The following is a 6,000-nucleotide window of genomic DNA, read 5'->3' as shown; positions in this document are numbered from 1 at the left end:
AGGTGAGGAACAATGCGCTCCCCGCCTCCATGGGCCTCAAGCTCACGGTCACTTGGGAACAAATCCCAAACGATTGTGGAAGAGGTTAGTAGGGACAACAAGGGGGCAGTGCCCTGAGAGGCAGCCCCACACTGCCTGGAGGGAGCAGGAGTGCCAAAGAGAGCCAACAGCGGTGGCACAGGCGTCAAAGCTGCAAGCTCGCATGGCATCTCCCAGGGCACCGGGCACTCCAGGCAGAGGGACCTGGCCGGGTAGAGGCGAGGCGGCTGGAGACAGCAAGAGAAGCACCCGGGCTACCTGTTGGCTGAGGGCGGGGGCAACACAGAGAGTCCCTGGGAGGTTCCCAGCCCCCTCCGTCCCTCTGCACGCCCCCGAGTCCCCACTGCCCCCTAGGGCCCGGCCTGGTTTTCCGTCCATTGCGCGGGGCGGAAACCCAGCAGGGGCAGCCAGGCGGACATCAAACCCTCCCACCGCAGGCCTGGCCTCAGCCCCTCTGCTGGCCTTTAACGAAGCCATAAATCCCCTGGCGGGACCAGGGCGGGGCGGCGGCGCTGCACATGTCCCGGCGGCTGGACAGAGGCCGGCATCTCTGGCCCGCGGTGCCTGAGCGCCCCGACACCCCATCACTCACGCCCCGCGCACAGCTGCCCCCGCCGCGGCAGCAGCCCATCCATCTCCGCCGCCGACTTTCAAGTCCGCCCAGGGCCCTCTGCTTAGTGTTAAGATGAGCGGACTGTTCTTATTTATCTGGAGGTTCGTCCCCCGCGGCCCTCGCGGGGCGGCCCCAGTTCTCAGGACAGGTCCCCGGAATGCAATCCTCCTCCAGCTTCCTTTCCCGCCCCCACCCGGCAGCGCTCGGAGAAGGCCTGCAGCCGGGCAGATCCTCTTAGTCACAGCCCGCTGGGCGGCTCAGCCTTTGCTATTTCTTGGAAGCCTTATAACAGCCCGTTGAGGCGTTAGTATCTGTGCGCCATAGCGGTGGAAACTGAGGCACAGAGCAGACAGCTCACGGCTCTCCTGGCTGCCTGGCTCTGATGCAGGCGCCAGAGGCTGATATTTGGCCAAATCATACAAGGCCTCGTGGAGCCTTTGCGTGGCCACCCTGCAGGTGTGGTCAAATCCATTCATGTCCGGCATCCTCTGCCAGACTGCAAAGTCCTCCAGGGCAAGGCCCCAGTCACAGCATTTTGGACTCAGGCATGGGAAGGGGACGCAGTGTTGGGGTTTAGTGGGTGTTAAGCATCGAATGCTTGTGTTCTTCCAAAATTCATATGTTGACGCCCTAAATCCCAAAGTGGTGGTATTTGGAGGCAGGGCCTTTCAGAAGTAGTTAGGTCGAGAAGTGGTCATGAGGGTGGGGCTTCCATTATGGGATTAGTGCCCTTGTAATGAAAGGAAGAGACACGAGTGTTTTCTCCCCTGCCCCAGCCTCACGGCCTTGTGAGAACATAGTGAGAAGACAGTCCTCTGCCAGCCAGGAACCGAGCCCTCACCAGGAGTAGAATCTGCTGGAGCTTTGATCTTGATCTTCCAGCCTCCAGAGCTGTGAGCAATAAAATGTCTGTTATTTAAGCCATCAGCCTATGGAGTTTGGTTATAGGTGAGCTAAACAGGAGGGTCATTCTGGAATCAGACAGAGCCTGAGCCCTGACTCTGCCACCTCCCAACTTGGGGGAGTTGTCATGTCTGCGAGTCTCGGTTCCTCTTCTGCAGATGAGGACAAGGACTAAAGCCCTTGGGGTCACATATGCAAGCTTCTTGGAGTCACGTGGGGCACAGACAGTGAGCTCCATAGAGGCCAGTGGCTGTGGTTACTGTCACTGTCAGGCTCTCAGGGCTCTTGGTCTGGGGCCCTCAGAAGGCTGACAGTGGTGGGTTTAATCCCGTCATCCCGACAGTTTAGCAGCCCTTCCAGACCAGACGTGGTCAGAGTGCTGGCCGGGTAAGAGTGATCCGTCTGGAGGTGAATGGAATTCTGATGGCCCAGTATGGAAACAACAGTCATCTCCGGGGATGAGCAGGGCCATCTCTGAGGAGTAAGAAGGGGGAAAGAAATTAATTACTGCTTTAAAACAAAGTTTGTTCAAGAGATAAAATCTTTCAAAACACAGGATAATAAAAGCTGCCTCCCTTGGGGAAAAGGCTGGGAAGCTCTAATTTGGTCAGGCCCCAAGCTGTGCAAACAGGACGGTCCCCACAGTACGGGGGAGGAGGCTGAGCATCAGAGAGGAGACCTGACTTGCCTGTGGTCACGCTGCGGAGGCCAGGCCGGGCTCCCCCCTGAGGAGGCAGTGCAGGAAGTGGTCCTGGCCTGGGAGTCAGGCAGACCCGTGTCCCAGCCTGGCCCTGCCGTGTGCTGCTGGGAGACTTCTGAGCAAATCATATCTCCTCATCCGGCACAAGGGGGGAGCCACCCAAGACAACACAGGACATGCATGGTGAAGTCCAGGGAGCAACCCCGGTGTCCTGACCCCAGCCCGGGTCTCATCCACTACATCCGGCCATAGACAGCCTCGTTGTTGAATGAATGAATGAGTGAATGAATGAATGAGCTGTTCTGTAGGTGATGAGGCTCTGGTGCACATTTTCAGAGAGGGGGGGTCTGGCTCCTCCTGACACCCCAGTTCTGGTGACCAAGGTCCTCAGTTCCCACAGCCTCCATCAGCAGCAGCTGATGCCTGTTCTAGGGGCCCAGATCTGGCTGCCAGGGTGGGGTGGAGCTTCCCAGAATGGGGTTCCTTGTCTTCTGCTGCTTCCCAGACGCGGAGACCTCCTGGACCACAGAAGGTGGGCTGAAGATGTTTGTGTCTGATTCTCTGGCTATAATCCCTTTTAACTGTGGGATAAGGAAAAGAAAAGAATAATGCCAATTCATGGCAGGGTAGCGCAGACACCCAGGCCTCTGTGTCCACACCTGTAAAATGGGTGGGAAGGAATTTGATTAGATGAACTGTTAGGAACCTGCTGGCTGAAGGTTCGCTGTAGACCTCCCTGATGCATCTCCTGAAGGAGGCAGACTTCTCTGGGCCCCTTCCCACCAGAGTTGCAGCCCCATGAAGTCCAAGCCAAGAGAGATTGGAGTGGCCACCCCTTTCACAAATGAGGCACAGAGAAGGAAAGCAACTCACCGAAGACCACACAGGATGTGCATGGCAAAGCCCAGGGAGCAACGCAGGTGTCCTGACTCCAGCCCAGGGCTCACCTGCTACACCGTGCCGTAGACGGCCTGGTTGTTGAATAAATGAATGAATGAAAGTTCATTGAGAAGTTTTAATCTCCTCCCTTCCTCACTCCCACCATCCTTCCTTTCTTCATTTTTTTCTCTTTTCTCCTTCCTCCTCTCCCTCTTCCACTCTTCCCTCCACATACACTCCCCCTAAATGTCTGCTCTGGGCCAGGTCCTAGCCGGAAGACTGGGACACCAGCTAGCTGGCGCATTCCTGTCCTGTGGTGGCTCCCAGACAAGTGGGCAAGATCCTCCCTGTCCCCGGGAGTCCCTGTTCTGCCCGGAGCCCAGCCTTGGCCGCCCTCCCTCTGCCGCAGGCCACGCCCAGGATGCGGAGAGGTGAAAAAGCCGGGGCGGGGCAGGCCCACACCCGGCCCAGCCGGCCAGGCCACTTCTGGGGGCTTGCAGTGTTTCTTTTTCTCTTCCTCCTTTTTTTTTTTTTTTTAAGAAACATGTGTCACTCGCCATAACTCATGTGCTTATTATAATCATGACCATATGCTTAATGGGATGTAATAAAACCACTGCTAACCTGGCCCCTGCTCGCAAATCTCCGCCATCACTCCCACTCACCGGCCCGCCTGCCGGTCCCGAGCTACTTCGGCATGTTTTCATGGCAAAACTGACCCGAGGAAAGGGGAGAAAAAAGGGAGAGTGAACACAATCATTCGCTTATTGTTCCTTTCTTCCTTCCCTATTTATTAAAGGCCTACTATGTGTCAAGCACTCAAGAGGCAACAGTGAATGGTACAGGCGGTGAAGGCCTCTGTCCTCATAGAGCTGGTAGGTGAGGTAGGTGTCTTGTAAACAGGTTATTCAACATTTAATTAATTACAGCTAATTCCAGAGGAGACTGCTTTCCAGCAAGTCCCCCCAACACTGAGTTGTAGCCTTCCAGAGCAGAACCGTGTATGATGCATCAACAAACAGTCCCCAGTTGGTCCTTTATGAATGTTTGTTTAGTGAATGAATAAATGAATGAATGAATGAATGAGTTGTAGTTCAGAAAAGGCTTTCCTGAAGGACAGAGGTTGAGTTCTAAAATGACGCCTCCAGAGTGGAGTGCATGAGAGGATCCAGCGAGCTACATGAAGAAAATAATAAAACTTCTATTTGTTTTTATTTCTCAGTCTTAAAAATAAGGTACTAAAACTTTCTCTGATGTTTTCTATATGGATCGATTGACGGTAGAGTGTGTGAATATGGATGAAATTTACAAATAACCGTGCATACAGTTGGGGAACGCGCCATGTTTCTACTGCTGGGGAGGGATGCGTGATCAAAACATCGGGAAACCCTTGTCTTTGCGTGGGCTGCCGTAAGAAACACTGACTGGGTGGCTTAAACAAGAGACACTGATTTCTCAGCCTTCTGGAGCTGGAAAGTCCAATATCAAGGTGTTGGCTGATTTGGTTCCTGGTGAAGGCCCTCTTCCTGGCTTGCAGACAGTCACCTCGCTATGTCCTCACATGGCCTTTTCAGAGAGAAGGGGGGAGGGGAGAGAGGGAGAGAGAGAGAGAGAGATCTCATCCTCGTCCTATAAGGCCACCAATCCTACTGGATTAGGACTCCACCTTATGACCTCATTTATCCTTAATTACCTCCTAAAAGTCCTATTTCTAGTACAATCTCATGGGGATTAGGGATTCAACATTCAAACTTTGGGGTGACACATCACTGCTCTAACTCTCTCTCACTCACTGCTCACTCTCACTGCTCATTCTTCTAATGGAAGAGTGAGGCTCCGGGTGAAGGGCGAAGGGTGAAAGGTGAAGGTGCTGGGTGGAAGAAGAGTCCATGTTCTAGAAGCGGTGGCTGCTTCAAAGGTCCTGACATGGGAATGCGTTTGGGGATAGAAGGAACAAAACTGTTTTGCTTTCACTCTCCATTCTTAGACAAGTATGACACTGAGTCCAGCTTCATGGTGGTGTGAACCTAATGCCCCCTCAGATGTGCACAACAATGTGGGAAGCAGAGACAGAGTCTGGCGTGAGATTCTAGGCCCCTGGTGGTTTCTGGGCAGAGGGATGGCTCGAGGAGGCAATGATGATGTCAGAATGTAGCACAGACGTGATGTCACAGTGTGCGTGCAGGCAAACAGCAAACACCCGAGGCCTCCTTGCACTTGTTTGCACACACCTTGCTCTCTCCCACCCTTTGCGCTCGCTGTTCTCTCTCCCTGGAACGTGCACCCCTCCCTCTGTATCTCCCCAGCTCACCCCTCACTCCACTCTGGTCTCTGCCCAAAGGATACCTTCCGAGAGAGGCCTCCTTGAGACACCCCGAATGAAATAGCTCCCCTTTCACTCTCCATCCCGCTCGCTAGTTTCTTCTTTTTCTTTTCTTGTTTTTTTTTTTTTTTAATTTTCTTTTTTAGAGAGGGGATCTTGCCATGTTGCCTAGATTAGCTTCAAACTCCTGGGCTCAAGCGATCCTCCTACCAAGTAGCTGGGATTAAAAGTGAGCCCTTAGTTCCTTTTTAAATAGCACTTGTCACAATTTGATATATTATATATGGATTTGTTCATTTATAATGTTGCCTCTGTTCCACTAAAATGTAAGCTTCCCAAGGGCAGGGATTTTCTCTGTTTGCTTATTACTACTGTATCCTAAGGGCCTGTAAAAGTACCTGGAACCTACTAGATGCTCATTAAACTCATGTTTGATGAATGAAAAGCATTTTTGCGACGTACTGAGCAAAGGAAGAGAGTTGTACAAGATGAGATGGGAGGGGAAGGCAGGGGCCAGACCTTCGGGGGCCTGGGAGACCTTGG

This window comes from Lemur catta, chromosome 7 (assembly GCF_020740605.2).
Source record: "Lemur catta isolate mLemCat1 chromosome 7, mLemCat1.pri, whole genome shotgun sequence".
Lineage (NCBI taxonomy): Eukaryota > Metazoa > Chordata > Mammalia > Primates > Lemuridae > Lemur > Lemur catta.
This window is presented reverse-complemented; position numbering follows the sequence as displayed.